Here is a 20,345-nt window from a genome sequence, read left to right on the forward strand (position 1 = left end):
ATATTTAACCATTGCAAGCCTTGTTTTAAAAAAAAAAAAACACAATACATTTATACTGTACATACTATCTCTCTGTCTCGCTTGCTTAAAAGCAGGTGTGTCATGGAGTTCCTTGCTGCATCACGTAAGAAACATCTGTCGGCCAATCAGATGACTCATGTCACGGCCAAGCTCAGCCTGCGTTTTAGAAACTTGGAAGAGGTTCTGAGGAAAGTGGTAACAAAGCAATTCAAATAGGAACAAATATTTAAACAAGATGCAAACCCAATTCCAATAAAGTTGGGACGTTGCATTAAACATACCGGTAAATAAGAACAGAATACAATGATTTGCAAACCATGATCAACCTACAATTAGTAAATAATCAATAACTTAGAATTTCATGATTTGCAAATCATTGTATTGTGTTTTTATGTTTATTGGAATTGGTTTTGTCGAAAGTAAATATGACGTACTCAAACGCAATATTGCATAGCGAATGCAAAACTCTATACATGTTTCCCAAATGAATACACAAAATGTTTATGGCCCAATATTATATTTCAATATTGCATAGCGAATGCAAAACTCTATACATATTTCCCAAATGAATACACAAAATGTTTATGGCCCAAATGCATGTAAATAAATGAAAAAAAAAACTATTGTACGACAGAGTTTCCACAGCTCATTGAAAAGCACTAAGTCATTCAATTGATACTGTGAAAATTAAGGCATTAAATGGCAGTAAAATGCATTAAATACACAAACATTGTGGGGTAACATCGCACACAGACAGTCAGACAGACAGTGGAAGCCTGTCTGACGTGGGTCAGATTATCTTAATTATATTTAAACGAATAACTAAATAATCATCTCACTATGGATGCCACGTTCACTTGGCATTTTTGGATGACTGTTATGCGTTTGGACGCAGGAAGGAACTGTTGTTGTGCGCACCTAGCTGTCGAACGACGAAGCGGGTGGAGGTGACGCGCTCCAGTGCTTGCGGCATCCCTGGCAGTGGACTTTTTTTTTCTTACTTTGGGAAGAACTTTTCTACGGCGGCTTTGAGAAAAAAACAATGAGACAAGGCCGATTGACATCCATAGGCAAGCAACGTTGGAAACACAGTTACGTGAAATCCATACCGCACTCAACGGCAATCTAAAGGTTGAGTTCCTGAAGGTATTGTTTTATTGCTTGATGGGAACACCAAATATTTATCAAATTATCCAATATTGCTCCCTTTCCTCATCAGTAACCTCGAAATGGGCCGCCGGAGGAACACTTGAATTGTTTATCGGCACTTTCCTTCCACTTTCTAGACAGTGTTGCTTTTTTCTCTTATGTAACCAATGCCCTACTGTACATTTGAAACTTGGTCAAATGTAGACTGCAGATCAATGAACCTACCTTTCAGAAGGCCAACTGTACCTGCCAAACTACACATACGTGTACGTCATGTAGGGTGAAATCTGAGGTCCTTATATGCCATTCATTTGTGATGAAGCTATTTCAATTGGCTGATCAAATTTCCATCAATTTCAGAGAAATGGATTTCATCATTATCCTCATTTGATTATTTACCATAACAACGATTCTCTTTTTTGTGTGCTTTTGAAGAAATCTGGATTTGATTCCTACAATGGGAAACATGTGTATCACAGATCAAAAAGTCAATAGCCGATTACCACCTAGATATACAATACAGTGTGATTTGACAAGGAGGTGTTTATCCAGGCAGCCATATCCACAGCCACTCGTGGCAGCAACCATGGCTTGGAGAGAGACGGACGGGCTGGGCTCAATACCACCTCCGGCCTTAAAGTTATGATCACAAGGGGAGAAAGCATTCAGGGAAGAAGACTCCCTTACACCACAACCTCTGAATGTGCTCAAACACACTGATGCAGTCACACCAGAACAAAGTCAATACAATCCAAGCACAACATCTGTTCCAGTCAGAGAGAACCTCACTGCCAGAATCATGTTCAAAAACTAAATAGCCTAGAAGCAATGGAGTAAAAGAGAAAAGATATCGACACATGAAAAGGAAAATAAGAAAAGTCTGTGTTTCCATTTAATACTTTGTGTTTTTTGTGGCACAAAGTGGCATTTTCCATGTGGCCACACAACCCTGAGCTCTGAGGCCTGGATCTCACTTTTTCTTCCAAAGTGATAAAAAACATATTAGTATTAAGAGGTGCTAATTTCAAGAATTGAGGTGAAATGGGTGAAACGAGAAAAGATAAAAAGCATGTACATTTATAGAACTGAAGACACAATCAAGTACCCATGTGTACCATGCAGTAAAAGTGTATAGGTGAAACCTGGTATCTAAAGTTACCTACCCCTGACGGTATTGAGCAAGGAGGCACGGTGCACAACTGGTTAGCATGTCTGCCTCACAGTGCACAGGTGCAGGGCTCGATTCCGGCACCGGCTTTTCTGTGTGGAGTTTGCATGTTCTCGCCGTGCCTGCGTGGGTTTTCTCCGGGTACTCCGGTTTCCTCCCACATTCCAAAAACATGGATGGTATGTTGAATGTCCACTTTAAATTGTCCTTAGGCGTGACTGTGAGTGCGAATGGTTTTCGTTTGTCTATGTGTGCCCTGCCACTGGCTGGCAACCGGTTCAGGGTGTACCCCGCCTACTGCTAGGAGTTGGCTGGGACAGGTTCCAGCATGCCTGTGACCCTAGCAAGGGAAAGCGGTTCAGAAAATGGATGGATGGAAGGATGGATAATTTGGTCGCCAAATATGTATTCACATGATGCGAGAAAATGTTTAACATAGCGCTATCAGCTCGGTTGCTTTTCATTCAGTCGTTTAGAGCTTGAAATGGTCATGTAGGGCATTAGCCCAAGAGTAAAACAGATTTATTACATACAGAAGCCTCGCCAACCCTTGGCACTAAAAGTTAAACCGTAATTACTATTGATTAAATAGACCATATCTTAGGGCAAGCATGTAAAAGATGTTGTTAAAATCAGGTAACTACTTCCCATCTCCTCTACCTGCAGGAGTCTAATCTCAAACATGTGGACAAAATAACTGCCAAGACTGCAGGGAAAACACACATACTTTCTGCTCATGTAAATAATTTAGTTCAGCAATTGATTGTATTCCGTCCCCCCGCCCCCAAATAAATCTTCCTTGACCTCATCATCCCCCCCAAAAAAATGTAGATTGTAAATAGAAGCTTTATGTAAGATCAGAGCAATGGTAAACAAGTTTGAGAACGAAACAAAAACACAAAATAATTTTGGACAGGATTATGTGTCCTATAGAAAACACTGATCCCCACAGAGTAAATAAAGGCTTGAAAAAGCCACACTTGAAATAAACCGGAATAAAAATAAAACTTTGTTTACAATGTCACAACCCCTGGCTAATTCTGGTATTTTATTAGTTGCATTGTCACTTTTTTCTGGGGGCATTCTGCAGTCTGCAGCTCCGCCCCAATCTCATCCACAATTACCACAAACATCAAGTTCATTTGTGTGTGTGTGTGTGTGGGGGGGGGGGGCTGTGAGTTATATACAGTGAGTTGCAAAAGTCTACACCCCCCCGTTCAAATGCCAAGTGACATGTTATAAAAAGTGTGACTAAGCTAAATTATTACAGAACGTTTTCCAACAGGAATGCAACCTTTAAGCTGTACAACTCAATTGATTTTTGTTTTTGAGAGGGTAAGTAAAAATACACTGACTAAAAATGGGGTTGCACAAGTATGCACACCCTCTTATAACTGATTAACGACTCACATTTAAATGCATGACAGATAGGTAGATAGATCGATCGATAGATAGATAGATAAATAGAAAGATAGAATTGTTACAATGTTATAATGTTACAACTTGGCACCAATCCTCGCCGGAACAAATTTGTGCCATTACCCCATAAAGCAAACCGTAATGCTGTGCCCTGCGCAACACAATCTACCAAACCCAACCAAAATAATTGCGCACCACTGACACCCTCTTCCTCTGTAAAACTTAAGTCACAGTGGCATCCATATCTGACAGTTCCATGAAACCTGAGGCCACTGCACATAACTGAAGCTGATGCCACCGGATACTATTTTCTTGTCATATCACAATCTTATCACAAATGTCATAAATTATCCTGGCTATATCGCAAAATACAGGTCTTTGCTTTGGAAACAATGTTGGGTTAGTTTCAACTTGCTGTCGACACAAGACCAATGTGACAACCTTTTAAGGAGGTCAAGCTACATCCGTGCAGCTTTTCACCATGGCCAAACTTCTCCAGGCAGCATTAAACTGCGATGGAAACAGGATATCAGAACATTTAGAGGGATTTTCTCCATACCATTAAAAAAAAAATCTGAAATAACATTTTACAGTTCATCAATCATTTCTTCCAGAGTCGATCAAGCACATATCGGCAAATACCCATCCCTCGGGTGGACCATGACTTGATTTCTTTCTTTCAAATCAATCTTAAGACAGACTGACAAAGAAAACGATATGTTTTGGAAGAGAAAGGCAAAAACACGGCGGGTGTTTAAGACATGAAAGATCCAAATCACACACCTAAGATATTTGTCAGGCAAGCACCCTTATGTTCCTACCCTGGGGCATCACATTAGGCAGCGTATGATGTATAGGTATAACCGTAGGCCAGCAGCAAGTCGTCATTCTTCTAGGAGGACAGTTCAGATGAACCCGGCTGTGATAGAACCATAGCTTCAGGTAATTTGCAGTGACACGTTTTCGTTTGCCAGGGTTAGGGTAAGTGCATAGTGAAAAATGATAGGTCCCAAACTCGTAGCGTGAGGCAGCATGCTTTTCTACACTCAGGCTATCCTATGAAAAATGACTTAAGTACTTGAGCAGGTAATACCTATGTGGTCATAGTAATTAAGATCAGGCGAAGGTATGACACAAATGGGGGGTAAAATAAGATGAAACATGAAATGAATGTAAAAAAAAATATATATATTTAGAAAACTGTAACTTATGTTGTATCAACACATGGCAAACCCCATCAGACACACTAAGTGGGTCGGTCTGTAACAATGATGATAGAAATGTTGAATATAAATATGAAGCATGAGACTGAGTGGCACTCATTGCTTAGCAGATGCAATGTAAAAACAAAGAAATTGGCAACATGTTCTCCTTATAAGTGAGTTGACAATTTCTGTTGTGACTAGGTGTTGCGAAAATAAACTTTTTCTGTTTTCATTGATGAAAAAACATTTGTGTCAGTGCAGTGAGGTTTAACCATCATGGCACCTGATACCAAGAGCTGCTGCTGAAAGGTGGCTCCCTTTCCAAAAGGTGTCCTAATCTGTCAAGACAAATGGGTTGACTTCATTCCATGCTAAGAGAGACATCAATGCTTTCTCCACACACGCACACGCACGCACGCACGCACGCACGCCAAAGAGAGACATCAATGCTTTCTCCACACACGCACGCACGCACGCACGCACGCACGCACACACACACACACACACACACACACAGAGCTTTCAGGGTTCATTTTAAATGTGCTAAATTTGGTATCGCTGTATGGTAATAGAGAAGAAGGAAGGTTAAACAATCGTTTGAGAATCATTGCTTACTTTATTTTGTTACACAATGCTTATTGACTTTTTTTGAGTTTGCACTCAACAAATACGGTCCTTCAAAAGACTGAACCTAATACTAAAATAAAAATGAAATGAAGCATTTCCAAAAAAATAACAACTTATTTACTAAAAATAACTTAATTTAAAATGAAATAAAATGAACTAAAATGAAATATACTCAACTCAACTGTACTTATAGAGCACTGTCAAACAGCCATCACTGCATACAAAGTGCTGTACATGGAGCAACTAACATATATACAACAATAAAGCAATAAATCAGTAACAAAGATGGTCGAAGGCACCAAACAGTAAAACTAAGATCAAAACTGAGTCGTGCTGAGTCAAAGAATACAAGTGAGTTTTGAGGCGGGTTTTAAAGATGGGCAGCGAGGGGGCTTGCCGTATGTTCAGTGGGAGGTCATTTCAGAGAGAGGGACCAGCAACGGAAAAGGCTCGATCCCCTCTGAGCCTCCGTTTAGTTCTTGGTACTTCTAATAATGTCTGGTCCGCAGACCTGAGGCGCCGGGCAGGTGTGTAGGGGCGGATGAGCTCAGAGAGGTAAGGTGGCGTGAGGTCATTTAAAGATTTGAAAACAAATAATAGGATCTTGAAAAGAACTCTAAAATGTATAGGGAGCCAATGAAGGAATGCCAGAGTAGGAGTTATGTGCTCCCTCTTACGAGTACCAGTCAAGAGGCGAGCAGCAGCATTTTGGACCAGCTGGAGATGCTTAATGGAGGACATACAAAACTATTATTGTAAACCTGTTGCAAGATTACAATTAAAGTATCCCAGCGCCCTAACACAGCGGAGACCATGAAGACTTCCTGAATGCCAACGTGAAGGGAGCTCTCTATTTATTTGTGTGCATAGGTTTATGTCTTTTATATATTATGTTAAATCTTATGGACGATCCAGCTCCACTTGCTTCTTTTTAAGCGCTCTATAAATAAAGTTGAGTTGAACTTAATAGTCAATTGGATGGGGTCACTGACTCGATTAATCACGTGGGACAAAATTGTCGAGGTGCATGGAAAATATATTTGCGACAGTCAAGGCCATCTGAAGATAATAATGCTGTGTTTTCTTCCTGGGGCCTTAGACGCTGCTTGAGAAAATAAAAAAAGTTTTCAAGAAGCATCCGTTTGAAAAAAAAAAAAAAGGAGCTATAACTCATAACTCTGTTGCCCAATGGAAACATGTGAGGGATCTCCAAACTGCAAGAAAGTCATAGAGAGGAAAAACTAAGATGAGAATGTTTCTTTGGAAAAGTTTTCCTGTAATCTGAGATTCCAAAGTGGATGGTCATCTGGAAACTCTGTTTACCTTTACTCTGCTTTTATGTGTCTGAGTGTGTGTGTGTGTGTGTGTGTATGTGTGTGTGTGTGTGTGTGTGTGTGTGTGTGTGTGTGTGTGCGTGTGCGTGTGTGTTGGAGGTATCCTTAACAATTGTGTTATTTTTTAAATTGTCTCATAATTTGTTTTAAATTGTATTATTAATCAGCGTCAGTGAATATCTTTGTAGATTTTTTTTTTTTTTTGTGACCCAGCTTCTCTCTGTCACATGCACAGCATGAAACGCTGGTATGTGTGATGTGAAAGCTAAATGTCTTCTGTTTCAGAAAATAAACACAGCATGATTGTCCCAGGATAACACACACTAGCAGGCAGACAGACTCATAATATTTCCTCCTTCTGATGACAGCTGGGAGAGTTTTCCATAGTGATAACAGGAATGTTTTCACACCCTTTGGACACATACAGTATTCCCATTGTGCTAGCTTTCATTCTGATAATCTGTTTAGGGTTTGAGGTACACACACAGTAGTTGAGTCGAGATAAAACAAGGCCACCTGCTGAGAGAGTCTGTTTCTGTCTCTGAAGCTGTTTCTGTGAAGGAGTAGGGTTGAGTTTAGTCCAATATTTTACATGTATGTTGTTTCTTTTTTTGCACCGTCAAAAATCAGGGGAGGTACCCTGAGAACGGAGCCATGCAATACAAACGTGGCTAGCACCCATCCACTGCAGTACAGGCAAAAGGGTGGCGCAAGATGGCTACTGTAAACTAGGGGTAGGGAACTCCGGTTCCTCGAGAGCCATATCCTGCCTGTTTTAGAGCTCTCCCTCATCCAACACACCTGATTCAATTGATCATTATGGTTTCAGGGTTCTACAGCACTTGCTGATGAGTTGATCCTTTGAATCGGGTGTGTTGGTGTAGGGAGGAATCTAAAACAAGCATGATATGGCTCTCGAGGAACCGGAGTTCCCTACCCCTGCTGTAAACCTTATCACACAACAAATATCACTCTAGAACAGGGGTGTCAAACATACGGCCCGCGGGCCGGATCCGGCCTGCAAAGGAGTTTAATCCGGCCCGCGAGATGATTATGTAAAGCAGGGGTGTCAAACATACGGCCCGCGGGCCGGAACCGGCCCGCAAGTAGGTTCAATCAGGCCCGCAGGATAATGTAAAAGTGAAAAAAATGCATTAAAGACACAGAATTAATATTTTTAATCAGGTGTTAGAGGAGAGGGTTGCTCTTGTGTCACACTTGTGTCAGCCTACTGATGTTCCCGTCGATCTTAGTGCCCTTTCGCATTTGATTGTGGCTCCCTATTTAGGGATTCATCTGCCTAGTGCATATCAGGACGGGTGCCCATGTTGTTCTTCCTGTTGGCCGGTGGTGGTGCTGGAGGACAGCCCCGGATGCCTGTGTGCGGGAGTACAGTAATCTTCTTGACCGGTTCCCCCTGCGATGGGTGCATATCTCATTCGGAAGGGTGATGCTGAAACGGCCCATCCCATCCTCGCAACTCTGGACACCACTGATGACTAAAGTGCACATGTGGTGGCTTTGATTCACTAGCTTGTTGCCCGAGACACACGCCTTTGGGATTAGTGTGGGGCCACTCTCTAATTGCCAGACACAGCCCATGTGATTATGTTTAACTTCCTGGACTGTCCTCTCATTTGGAGTGAAATTTTTGACAGGGGTTTTGGCACTGCATAGCCACTCCCACCACACACCAGTCGGACGATGTAGCTCGCTACCCTTTTCCTGACCCATCTTATCCAATCTTATTGGCTTCTAAAATTGAATAAAAACTCTTCATTGTCATTGTGTGGTGCAGATACAACAAAATCAATCTGCAACTCCGAGTTTGTCTGTCAAGATTATAAAATGGTTTATAAAAATAAATCATACAAAAACGTCACTAAAAAATACAAAGGCTGCGCAGTGCGCCAATCTTGTGATATGTCCCGTAGCAGGGGAGTCATGGATCTTTATATGTACAAAGGAGCAGCAGCGTGCAATGAATGTTGGTGTAATTGTCAGGGCTTGGGGGAAGAAGATTTTTTTTTTCTACGTGGCTGGACCTCTGGCACATACCTGTTCTAAACCCCACAGGAACCAACCCCACCACCATTGTGTCATCTGCAAATTTCACAATGGTGTTGCTGAAGAGGGTCGGCAGTCGATTTTGTATACTGTGTTGAGTACTGGGCTCAAAATACTAAATGCAGCAGTGTTTCTCAAGTGCTCTCATACCAGAAGCCACATTTTTCTACTGTTGCAAAGTCATGGCCTATTTTTTTCTGCACTGAGAACAACAAAGAATATGCTTTATATAAAAAGAGCCTCTGAAAACACACATATAGTATTTTCAAATGTCATTTCAAATGAGTTTGATGGATAGCATATGGCTTGCCATGACGTCCTCGAGTCAGAGTCTGAGCTGCAGTGCATTTGTTTACAGAGGAAACTCATGGCTAAAGCGTGAGGCAGATCTGCAGTTTACCAGAAGAATCAAATTAAGATTTACGACAAAATGGATCAGTTTCGGATGCCGACCTGCCAGTTGGGCATCGTTGCTTCAACTTATTTTCTTCCCACCACACATCTTACAACATTGTCTTCCCGATCTGCATATTGAATGGATAAAATCCCAGTCATTGTTTTCCAGGTGTGGGAGGCGGTGAGTTGGGGAAATTGTATTTTCCAAACAGCTATCAGCCACGAACCAAGAAATAAATGCCGCTTCTGTTATGTCACATTCCACTCATTTGTTGAATTGATTAGAAATCCAACAGGTGTTGTGCCAAGCATCTAATGATATCAAGCGATTGGCATCAGAAGCTACTGATACAGCTGTCATGCAGCGATGACAAAACAAGCCAGATCTGGTTTAATCGTACAAAATCATAACTTTCCACACCATTACGATCTTTGCAGCAGAGATCAGCTTTGTTCATTGCCCCAATATCAATTCAGTAAGAAGTACATTTTCAACCCTGCCATGTCAAATAGATGGCATGTCACGTCACATTTTCTTTTTCTGCAATGAAACGTCTGAAACAAAAAATTTGCACCAAACGTATTTGTAGGGGTGCTCCGATCATTAGTTTTATGCTGCCGATTCTGACACCAATCATCCCTAGAGTGAGACCTGCTGACTTTGATTCTGAAACCAATCACGTGGATTTAACGACTAATCAGAGATAGCTTCATGGGTCCCTACATATATTTTTGGCGCTGAAGTATTTTCATTTTTGTTTTTAAGTTCGACCCTAGGTCACTACAGATTTTACCATGTGGTTTTAATTTGAGCTATGACATTTCAGAAAAAATATCCCCTTGTTGCTGAACCGAAGCCTTAATTCATAAACATTACATAGAAGAACAATAATGATAATTTTTTTCAATTCAAAAACAGGACACCATTTCAAACTGACAGTGCAGGAACTGTTCAAAAATCAGTTGTAATTCAGTTACTGTCTGTAATATGTCAGACGGAAAAAAAAAAACAAATCTGATCATTGTTTCCAGAAGTGAAAAAAAGGTTGTTTGCAAATGTCTTATTCGAATTCGCCACAAAGATAATCAGTATGCCTTCATGGAGGTCTACAGAAATCAGAGAATGTTTAGTGTTGAGAGGTGCGCACGGTTCTTTGTCATAAAGCAGAGAAAACCTGCAGTGGATAAAATGCCTTCTTTCAGGCGATTTCCATTGCGAGAGCATGCCGTCTGTTGGAGCTGTGGAAGTGCTACATCAGGTAACGCGTAGCGGGGTTCCAAGTGAAAGAACAGATGGAATCTGGTGTCTTCCACCACTGAGAAAGACTGGTCATTTAGTCCGATGAATTCAATTATTCGAGGGGTTATTTGTTGAGCCTTTTGACAGTCACGCTCATTCGGGTGCATTTTGCCCAGCGTGCGCTACGTGAGCTGCTATTTGGCCGTCGCGGCTCCATCTCCCTTCTTTTTTATTCTCTGCAGTAAGCCTTGAAAACTCACCTGTTTGAGCCAAGTGTTTGTTCTACAAATGTCAGATAAATCTTTACAAGCCGTGGGTGATCGTTTTATTGTGATGGGAAATAATCGAACACACGAGGATCAGGCAGGTTTCCACGGAAATAGGGCCATTGATCGGAGCACTATTCCTTGCGTACGCGGAGTGTGATAGTAAAAAAACATGAAGGTTGTTTGGAACACTGAAAAGTACAGTTCATGTAAGCTTCATATTTATTTTGTCTTAGAAATGGTAAGGGAAAAAAATGCACAATAATAACGTACCCGCATTTGTGTAAAGGCAGAACAAACATCTAAAACATGATGCTGGCATCTGTATCGAAAAATTAAAGGGCATGTTCACTTAATATTGCTTAACTCTTAATGAAATGAGAAGAAATAGGGGTCAGTGGCTCTGGAAGTCCAACCGTCACATGTAAAACTTCAACAACTCCAAAACCGCAGCCTTCAACTCTGCTCAGCTTCGGAATGGCGACTTCTGACATGTTTTCATGTTAGCATTGCGTATCGTGTTTTGAGGGTCTGAAGCATCTTTTTAAACCGCTGGTTTTCCATGATACTGACCGTACAATCAACGGTCCTCAGATATGAATGCGGCCACAGACGCGTCCTTGTGAACAGGAGGTGAATCGCTTCAAAGTATTTGCAAGAAGTGATATCGACATGTGGGGTGAAGTATCGCACTGCATTTATGAATCGATATTTTTACCCACCCCTGCTTTACAGTCCACACTGCATGGCGTGCAACGGATAGCTGAGAGTGTACCGACTGCATCTTTAACTCTGGGCCAATGCCCACTACAACACGTAAGCGCATACAGCGTGCTTTGTACTCTATATACTGCCGATAGTATCTCAAAGGCAGACTCACATCGTAATAAGCGCGAGCTGTGGCAGCAACACACCTGAGAGTTGTGACCCTCGACACAGCGGCAGCCATTGATAATCCTTGAAATAACACACACTGGCCACGGAGGGATTTTCCTATCAGGTCATGGCTCGTACGTTTGGTAATACACTGACACCATTGAAAACCGCAGACGCATGATGCCGCTATATGTACATTCGGCACTAAGGTGAGAATTCACTGCTGTCCAACTCTTTTTCTTTCTTCTCTGTCTTGAAGTATCATCGTGGCCCGATTCTCCATTCCCAGGGCGAGTGCGCGCGGCACACATAAAGATGCAACAACTCGTTCATCACACACCAAATACGATAACAGTACTGATGGTTCTGCACACAGAAGCTGTTTGGATTGAATCCAACAGTGACAGATGGTTCGTGATCAAATAGACTTTTGCTAACCAGAGGCAAACCAGAAAGAAGTGAATACCAAACTCGAACCCCTGGGGTGCAAACAGATGCTGAAGTGTTGCACAAGCCTCTGTCCCGACAGGTTTGCAAAAGGGGGGAAAACACATAAATATGATCGTATGAATTTTTCCTTTCCTAAGGGAGACAGAGGAACCGTGACTGCACTTTTCAGACGTGCAGATGTGTGTTTGTGCTTGTAGCTCTGCCGCGTCGTCAAAGTGCACGACACTCACCACCAAGCTGGCTGTGCTGACATCTCGTTGACAGTAGATAACCTGTAGTGACCTCAAATCCATTCCTTGGTGTGTCGCAAGTCTGTGCAAGAGAGCAGAGAGATAGATGTTTTGTTTTTCCTTTAGTTTCTCGAGAAAGCTCTACGTGTGTGGTGTTCTTATTTGGCAAATTAACCATTTTACAGAGCAATCTAGAATGTTAAAGATTGTATCTAGAACACGTTTTCAGAGGTTGTTACAAGTGTGTGTGTTTTTGTATGGCTAATACATGTATTGTCAATACTAGTAAAGTAATGCTATCATTATTAATGTCGTGTTTTAAAAAGAATAGTGAAGCCCATCATTATTTCATGACTATAAGGTCAAAATTAAATGACAATTATGTAAAAATTTCTCTTTCCTGCTCAAAATTGTAATAAATAAAAAAATAAAGTCAGGAACTCACTACAAATTTTTTGTTATTTTGGGGGAAAAAAAAATTTAATGTCAGGTGGTCTAAAAAAATGGCTCTATAAATTAGTCCATACCAAACAAAGCTATGAAGACGCTTGTATGGGTATCATCACTTTGTATTACCGGGCAATTACATCTGGATCATATACACAAGTTAGATAGTAAATTCTCCTTTGATTAAAGCAACCCATTTTTTATATGAGCAAAGGTAATAGTAGCAGAAATGTGATATATATATAAATTCAATTTGTTTTTTTTGTTTTTTTTACCACGTGTATTCCATCACTCCAATTATTTAAACAACAAATATTGGTGAATGTCGACACCAAGTTTCAGATTTGTGTTTGGCCTGTACAACAAATAGTTCCAGTTAGAGCTGTAACCAACATGAACAACAAAGTCCTGTCTACGGGGAGAAAAATCCATCGTGGAGCTGAGAGGAATTAAGAATCAGAGCCATTGCTCAAATATAGACAAAGCCAATGGAGCCATTTGGAATTTCGTGAAAAATAAAGGAACCACCGGTGTACAAAGTAGCACACGTTGAACGTATCACGGTCGACTCTTCGCAGATGGCTTCATGCACACAAGTGCAGACACTACACTAGAAGAGCAAACCACTAATTAGCAAACATTGGCAAGACCATGCTGGAATTTGCTGAGTCCAACAATGAGTCTGAGCAATTTAGGGACGTTTTATGGACTGATGGAGCATTAACCTTTTACCTCATAGAAAGGCAACCTTTTGTTCCCAAACATATCAACTGATCTGGGATGAAAGTTCATATTGGAAAAGAAAGGTCAGGTTAAATGTGAACGATATACAATCAACTGAAACAGCAGGCAAGCAACACTCCATTGCCGAAATCAGTGCGATCAGAGAAAGAGATCTGCATCCTGTTGGTCATTGCCCCCAAAAAGCTAAATCTTTAAGACGAGTAAGTTAAAATATAGTTGAGGTGAGATGGTAGCACACATGCACACTTAGGACAGTTGATGTGACCGGGTTCAGAATCAATCAGTACCGTTCAAACTTATTTTACCCTGAGAATGCCCAAACTTTGAAGCAAAGCGGGTTCTGGCCAGATTGTTACTTGGATGAGAGACCATCCAGGAATACCAGGGGCTGGAAGCTTCGCTGATTGGCTGGCGTCCAGTCCAGGGTGTCCCTTTGCCTCTCTTGAAAAGTCAGCCGGGATAGCCTCCTGCACATATGATCCTAGTGAGGGCAAGCTTTACAGAGGATGGATGGACATTCAAACTCAGTCAGCAGACAACTGCTGCCATTGAACGTGCCTCTTAATAAGTCCGTTTTTTTTTTTTTTTTTTATTTCAAGCAGAACTCTGAATGGCTTGTGAAAACACTGAGTGCAATTCAGAACTGTTTATAATATCCCCAGTTCCAGCTGATGATAAACAGCCTTAAAGCACGATGCTGCCACCACCATGCTTCATTGGAAGTACGGTGTTGTGTGGATGAAGAGCAGTGTAGGTTTTGCAATCATGGCCAAAAATTTCAACTTTGGTTTCATCACACCGTAACACACTTCGAGTGTGTGCATTTTTTTTTTCTTTGTCAGATAAGGATTCCGCTTCACCACCCTTCCCCATAGCCCAGACATATAAATAGGATGGGAGGTTGTTGATAGTAAATAGCGAGTACTTGCTAGAAATCCCTACAGCTGCTTCAATTTTGCTCTGAGCCTCTTGGCAGAATTCCCTTTTTGTCTCTTTTCTTTCATCAATTTGGGAGGGACATGCAGTTCTTATTAATGTTACTGCTGTCCCATATTTTATCCACTTGATGATGACTGACCTCACCGTTATTCCATGCTATACAGTATGTAATGCCTTGTAAATTCCTTTGTACCCTATGCTGACTGAAGCCTTTGAACAATGAGATCCCCGCGCTATTGTGGAAGCTGTGTGGAACCCGTGGCTTTTGCTAAAAAATGTGAATAAAATGTCGGGAGAAGCATTCTGGAAGAGCTGAACTTTATTTGGGGTTCATCAGAAGCACTTTAGATGGGAGCAAGTGTGTGCTGACTCCAATTTAAGATGAGGCTTTTGAATGTGATTGGTTCATTTGGAACACGGCAACATTCCCAGTTGGAAGGAGGTATGCAACCAGACTATCCATTCATCCATTTTCAGTTCCGCTTATCCTGTTCAGGGTCACGGGATGCCTGTGTTTTCACCACCTGACTTTGGACAAAAGGCGGACTAAACTATGCACTGGTCGGCAGTTAGTCACAGGGCTCATACAGAGATGGCCAGCTACTCGCATTCAGGCTCCCATCGTCACTGTTGAGTTGTACAGGTTGAAGCTCATGTTAATGGTGGAAAGAGTTTCAAAATATTTATCTTGGGTCATTTTATTTCATATCACAGAAACCTGACATTTGAACACTGGTGTGTAGACTCTCTGCATCCACTGAATATTTTGCCTTTGCAAAGATAAATGCTACATTTCAATTGGCACAATTCAGTATGGCTTGAGGGGAGATGCACTACATCATGTAATGAAAGAAGTGACACCTGAGAGCTTGAGAAGAGGCATGTTAGCAAAAGATATCGTTGTGATAACCATAAGTCTTTACGAGGGCTGACTACCGTATTTTACGGACCTGCAAGTCGCAATTTTTTTCATAGTTTGGCTGGGGGTGCGATTTATACTCTGGTGCGACCTATGTGTGAAATTATTAACACATTATATCATTTCACATCGTATTTTCACATTAAACGGCAATAGGGTGCTCTAGTCCTGTGTTAATGCTTTCCACATTGACGGTAACTGATAAAAACAACTGATGATGACTCTCACATAAGCGACATAGAATATGAAGCGCCGCATCTCCTACCTTGGGAGTTCACGGAATTGTGACACCGAGGATTTCATTGGATTTCGTGATTTGGATTGACACTGATGGTTTGGTGAACTTGTAAGCATGTTCTTTATGCTATAGTTATCTGAATAACTATTAATATGTTATGTGAACATATCAGGCACATTCTCAGTTCGTTGTTTATGTGTCATTTAACATTAGCATAGCGTACACTTGTTCATCCTGTTGTTCTCTGTTTTTATTTATATTTGCCTTTCAAGATGACATGTCTGTTCTTGGTGTTGGATTTTATCAAATGAATTTCACCAAAAAATGGGACTACAGTGCAATTTATATATGTTTTTTTTCTTCTTTATTTTGCATTTTATGGCTGGTGCGACTTATACTCAGGAGCGACTTGAAATACAGGAGTATTTTCCGGACTACTGTGTGTCTATCTGCGAGAGCTGTGCCATTTTGAAATAGTTTCCTTGGTCGAAACAATATTATGTTAAAATTGTATCACAATGTGTTCCTTGGTTTTGGACTGCACAATTGACAGCTGTGACTTCTCAACCTCTAAAATGGGCTGCGATCGTTTGTGTTTTTATTGCACTGAAAATTGCCTACAGCGACAGGACCATAAACAATCACATCCTACATTTTGTCTATATTAAATGATTGAATAGAGAGCGTGCAGGTCCAGTAAAAGAGAACAGTGACAATAATATACATTGAGATGCATGTCAGGGAATGTGGCGGACGTCCTGGTACAGCATGTAGACCGAGCAAGACCCCGCTCTTGTAATGTGACCACAATGAGCTCACTTATAGGAGATCATCCAATGTCTAATCACTCATGCTGGAGAAAGCTGAGCACAATGACACAGTGCAGCAAAGCACTTCTAGTGGAATAAAAAGCATGGTCTGAGGTGAAGAGACACATTTCATTAACATCACAGAAAAATGAACAAGTCTGATGAAGTCATAGATTTGAAAACCCATTTTGACTTAATTTGAAAAAGGCTCACAATGCATAAGTGATCAATCATGTCCCCTCACAGGCAGTCCTGGGCCAAAATGCGGACACTCTCATCGAGTGAACCATGTGTTTACACTCAAATAGACAAACACACTCTTCAACATGGCCACAGCATGGCAAATGCACTCGTAATTCTGCTGCTACGACACATACACACTAAACGTGCACATCTGGGCAGCAAGGAACATCAATCAGAGCGGCCACCCGTTACATTGATACGCTATGAGCGTGAACGACCCGGAGGCTGTTTGATGATGAGAAAAAAAATAATAATCAGAGCCCAAATCAATCAGAAAAGAGACAGCAATGCGCGTTATAGTCAAATGTCAAAGGATTACTCAAAGGACAAGAGGAACCTCCATACAGCTTATGTTATGTTTTAAAATGAGTCATGAAAATGCAAATTTCCAGGATGAGGTTACGCCAAAGTTTTTTTTTTTTCCCAAGGCCAACATTGCCAACAAATTTCCAGTCAAATTGAGCAATTGCATGCCAATAATTAAAACCATTTCGCTGCTATTATTGAATGATCTATTCAAGAAAAAAATAAGTCACACTAATTATTGCTGTTGAAGCAAATGATGTCTGTCACGGAGCAGAATCTCTTCCTACGTTCCAAAATAAACTCCTCTTCACCCACATCTTACAAATATGTTACAATACATAACATTGTTACATAAATTGTATTTATTAACGCGTTATTTTATTTTTTTACTAAATGCACCCAAATTTCGTTGTATGTAATACAATGACAATAAAGGCGATTCTGATTCTGATTCTGATTATACTCGCGTTATAGAAGAACCATTAAAATTAATAACCAAGATATATGGCATCATTGGAGGCAAGCAAAACAAAACATTTGTTTTCGGTAGGGTCGTGCACAAATTGGTGATAACTCGACTGGACAAGCGATTTGGCTATTAAAAATGATCGCCGAATCTGAATTTTCTTGTTAAAGTCAGAAAGAGTCAAATTGTTACATGTATTGCGACAAAGGAATGTTTGGGTGGAAAAGCTCCCGTTTCAATATGTGTGATGTATATTAGCATTGCAGAATCAACCAGGCCAAGTGGGGCGCTAGCGTCAAACTCTTTTATATGAACAAATAGAATTACTGTTTCGTTTAATTGCCTCGCCAAAACAACAATGGAGCGAAGTTTACGGTGTCATTGCTCCTTTCAATCTCTAGCTTCACCCCACCACCCCCACCAACACCACCTCCCCACACAGACCACAGGAAACCGCAGAACTTGTGAAGGCTGGTACAGTATGTACAGTATGTGGGGAGTGCATGTCGCCGCTTTCAAATTAGAATTAAATTCGGCTGTTCAGCAGTCAGTCAATAAAGCCCAGCTCAGCATTGTATCAACACCTTTGTTTACTCGCTGTTGGCCTCTTGTGCAGTCCTCGCAAGTTTGAAAACTTGGACGCTGGACCGGTGAAGAAAACACAGAGGTTTAGCTAAGCGTTAGTATGCAGCTGGTTCGCTGCAAGTGGATGGATTTAAAATTGATCCAATGGAACATCCTGGGTTCTGTCATTGGCCATTGTATGGTGAGGGACCCTGGAGGTTAAAGAATAAGAATAAGAAAACCTTTATTCATCTCACAATGGAGAAATTTCCAATTTACAGCAGCAAAGTTATAAAAGGAAGAAAGTAGAAGAACAAAAAGTATAGGAGCTGCTGTAAAGGCAGCCACTCTCGCGGCTATGTGTTATTTATTGAGTTATTTCAAACCATAAAGGAAAACCTGTCCGCAGGTTGACGTGGCTTCATTAGCACATTGGTGTACTGTACACGCCGACATGTCCTCAAAAAAGAGAATATGGGGCTTGGTAAAGTGCTTTGGACAATGCAGATTTCGGGTGTGATTCTGAGTTGTAGTTTTCACTCATTCTGTGAGCAAAAGGAAAACAATCAAGGATAAATTTTACCAAGTGTAATATGTTGGTGCTTAATGTTGAGTAAAGTGTGTGTGTGTGTGTGTGTGTGTGTGTGTGTGTGTGTGTGTGTGTGTGTGTGTGTGAAACGCCTCCCTCTGCACTCTGCTGCTCTCAATTGGAAGACACCCCTCCTCATACTTATACTGACAGAAATATGTTCACAAAAGATGGGGGGCTATGGATTCACCGCTTCCGGAGATTATCCACAGACTCCACACGCTAACTGACAAGAAAGTGACCGTCTTTGAGGGGGCTCATTTCTTTCCACGGACTCAAGCATGCCACTTGAGTACAACCACAAGCACTCTCCAAGCTCTGCCCCTGGTCGTTATGGTAACGCACAGCCATCCTCGTGTCATCACGCCCTGCAGTTGGTGGATGAGGTGAGCGGTGGCTCATTTGCAGGATGATTTCAACTAGGCAACAAAATGAGGACTCAATTTGACATGTCTGATTGAAACTCTCCTCCACATCATTTATCACTGTACTGTTTGATGGCCATCGTGGGTGGAAGTGCAAATTATTGTCTGGCATTTGTATAATGAAAGAGCCAAATGCCGGCATGTGGCAGCTAACATGACCTCTGTGTCTGTGTCGGGGGAAAGCTCTATTTCCAAAAGAGGGAAGGAAAATGTCTTGCAATAACAGCGAGGAGGAGAAGCTTGTGAGGTCCTTCCACAGCCTGCACATCAGTCATTCTAAGTAGCCTATCTGCCGGCAGGAACGACCTCCTCAAAGCAATCGGTGTGAGGACCGCCGATGCACTTGTCCTTTGACCAATGTATGGTCCTATAAAGAAGAGGTGACCCGCCTTCATTTGTTATTATATGTCATTATAATGATTCCGAGCATGATGCCAACAGCGGATGGCTAATGGCAATCAAACCACCATTTTCCTCCAGTCTCACTTGAAATGTTTCCATTCTACACTTTAATGTTACCGCTTCTCGGCCTGAGTTGGGTGAGGTCCCAGAAGAAGAAGTGTTGCGTTCATTACCACAGGAAAAAAATTAATTGTGGCACAAGTGTCATGCTTTTGCTGTAGATTCAAAGAGCGATTACTGGAGCTTTGACTGGATTGATGGCAACTCTTCAATGTAAACTTCAATTTCTGCTCTTCAAACCAGAAATCTGCATTATATCAAGCTCTGGCATGTCAACTGGATATAAAGTCACTGAGCTCAGCACTGTTCTCTTCAAACTACTCATCACCGCTATTGTTGTTCAAATGTGAGCACAGGAGGAGTTCGGCGGTCGCTGGCAGTGTGAAATTGTAATACCCACCGTGATCTTATTCTTCAAGCATGGACCATAAAGATTCGATGATATTATCGTTTCCGAAAGAAAAAGCGTCTTTTACCACACATTTCTCATCTTTTCAGAGTTTGTGGCCTTGGTTATTAAAACATTTAGTCTGTGAAAAGTATGGAGCGGTATATTTTTACTTTTACACAAATGACCAATTAATTTATATTGCAGCAATATTTCAGATATAGCTATTCATTTTCAGGAGTTGTGTTATTAATGACCCGTGATTATTGTTGTAGTAAACATGCCTTCGGTCTCATGGCTGTCAGATACAGTATCTTTATGCAATGACATAGGCCAACATTGGGGTGGGGGGGGGGTG

At 41.3% G+C, this 20,345-nt stretch overlaps 1 protein-coding gene across 1 annotated transcript in view; it reads right to left on the bottom strand.

Moving 5' to 3' along the window:
• znf469 (zinc finger protein 469) overlaps nt 1–20,345 on the bottom strand; it is a 219,954-nt gene that overhangs the window by 131,090 nt on the left and 68,519 nt on the right. The window contains exon 5 of the mRNA XM_019894127.1: nt 12,449–12,530. The gene's annotated coding sequence lies outside the window, so the exon portion shown is untranslated. The remainder of the gene's footprint in view (nt 1–12,448; nt 12,531–20,345) is intronic.

Source organism: Hippocampus comes, unplaced genomic scaffold, assembly GCF_001891065.2.
Source record: "Hippocampus comes isolate QL1 unplaced genomic scaffold, H_comes_QL1_v1.1 scaffold104, whole genome shotgun sequence".
NCBI lineage: Eukaryota > Metazoa > Chordata > Actinopteri > Syngnathiformes > Syngnathidae > Hippocampus > Hippocampus comes.